Consider the following 2,411-nt stretch of genomic DNA (forward strand, 5'->3'; position numbering starts at 1 on the left):
TGGAATTTTGAATAAGATGATAAAGTTTTCTCAAAGTTTTCTTATTGATGTGTTAAGAGTAAATTCTGAAAAGTCTTCTTCCATTATGATAATGAAATGTTTATTAGGGGCATCACATCATTTTTCAATCATTGGTTGAAAGAGTGAGTAAGCGACTCTTGGATGGCTTGATATCTTAAGCCTCGCAAATTCCTTAGACTAGATCAATTTTGTGAGAGAGATTATTAAGTGCGGAGTCCATACACAATATAACAGTTTCGGTTTTTTGTGATAATGAACAATAAAAGCATAGTTATTGTTTTGTCACTATGCTTTTACTGCTCACCCGTGCTCTTTTATTGTTCAGCAGTCAAAACCGAACATTTCTCTATGTTCGGACTTCACATGTAATAATCTCTCAATTTGTGATTAATTATCTAAGCTAAGCAAACAAGCGCACTGGTTTTGTTAACTATGAACAATAAAATCGTGTTAGTGTTCGCCATTGGCATTTTTGCTGTTCACCCGTGCGTTTTATTGTTCACATTCACAAAACCGAAATTGTTATCTAGGGCTGCAAGCGAACCAAACGTTCGATGAGCTACTGCGTTGCATAGTTTCGAGTAAAGCTTATTTGTTATCGTTTAATTAACTAAACAAACAAACATGAACGATAATTTAAATACTCGATCTTTAAATAAACAAGCTTGAACACTAATGTGTTCGGCTCATTTATGTTCATGACAACATCATTTAAGGCTCGCGAACAAGCTCGACATAAGCTCGATAAAAGTTCGATTCCGTGTTCGATTCAAACTCTTGAATAAGCTCGATAAAAACTCAATTATATTTGATTATAAAATTAATAAAATACATAATATAAATGTTTTATATTTATTATAACATAATGATTAATTATTATTAAATAAAAAATTAAAGTAATTAAAAATATATAATAAATGCTAACAAAAAAATTTGCTAAATGTGTTTCACGAAATGGCTCAATGTAATAATTTGTTATGAGGATCGATAAAGCTCGTTTGTTAAATTAATGAACATCTAGAAGTAGAGCTCGTTTATAGCTCGTTAAAGCTTGTTTTTTAAAGCTCGACAAACGCTAACGAATCAAACATAAACCAAACTTGAACAAGTTGATAATAATGAACTCAAACATGAACACTCACATACTCAGCTCGACTCGGTTCGTTTCGCAACCATAATGTTATCTTGTCCGGACTCGAAAGTAATAATCTTCCAATTTCGAGAATCACTAGGTCTAAGCAATACAAAAAATAAATAAATAAATAATAAATAAATAATGGTGATACGACTTGTCATTCATTCTTTTTAAAAAATAGTAATATTTTTTTGAGCTGTAAATTTAACACAAAAAGCCTATCTTTTCATACTTTATTCGATAAAAAATCACCTTCAAAAAAATGTCAATAAAATAAGACAGTGACTTGTGGACTTTTTCGTTCCGAGTTCTTGAAACGTGCTTTACAATTTAATTATGGCGTTTTCCTCAAGGAATTCTCTAATGCTTATAAGATTAATTATATTAGTTGGAATGATTAAGCCCTAATTATCACCTAACTTTTGAAAGCTTAATTAGCTATTAATTCAAAAGTTAATTATGTGAGCTTTATAATTTAGATTCAATTTAGAACTTTTATATTTAAGGTCTTAATATAGTTAAGTGAAGGGTTATATAAGCTTTTTAAAATGTTATTAGTGGGATATAGATTCTCTAATGATCATGATTCATGCCACATTTATTGATAGCTTGTTGATGACGAATCTAATTGAATATTTCTTGAAAGTTTAAGGTTGGTTTGATTCTATTCATGGAATGTTCCTAATCTTCCTATAATGGGCATATTTTGGGAATTAATCTATTGATTCAAATTTATACGTGAATGATACAACATAATTTGAGAGTTTATGGTGAGTAATGAGAAGGGAAAAGGGGAATCTTAAGAAATCTAAGAAAAGCCAAGAAAATCTGAGAAGATGCTCTATAGATGGAGTAATTCTCAAAATACTTATAATTTTGTCTTTTCACCATTTATTTATAAGGTTCGAAGGCTATAGAGAATGTTACACCAAAATGATAAAAAGTATAATAATAAATATGTATGGATACAAACGGTAAGGGCGACGGTGCTGGTGAGGTGGAGCAAGCGGTGTGCACTACAGGATACGATGTAAGCGACCTGCCAGCGCTGCCGCCCAAGTTCCCGCTGCCCGGGAGTCCTTCCACCTGCTGCCCGGCTGTGCGACTGCTCGGGATTCAAACCGAGTACACTCGGTTGTTGCTAAGTCGCAACATTATGTGAGAGGGAAAATGTGTGTCATTTCATATTATATTTATTTAAACTATATCATATTAAAATTATGATTAAAAAATTAATAAAAAATAAAAATTGTGT

This window comes from Dendrobium catenatum, unplaced genomic scaffold, assembly GCF_001605985.2.
Source record: "Dendrobium catenatum unplaced genomic scaffold, ASM160598v2 original_scaffold_27042, whole genome shotgun sequence".
Classification (NCBI taxonomy): domain Eukaryota; kingdom Viridiplantae; phylum Streptophyta; class Magnoliopsida; order Asparagales; family Orchidaceae; genus Dendrobium; species Dendrobium catenatum.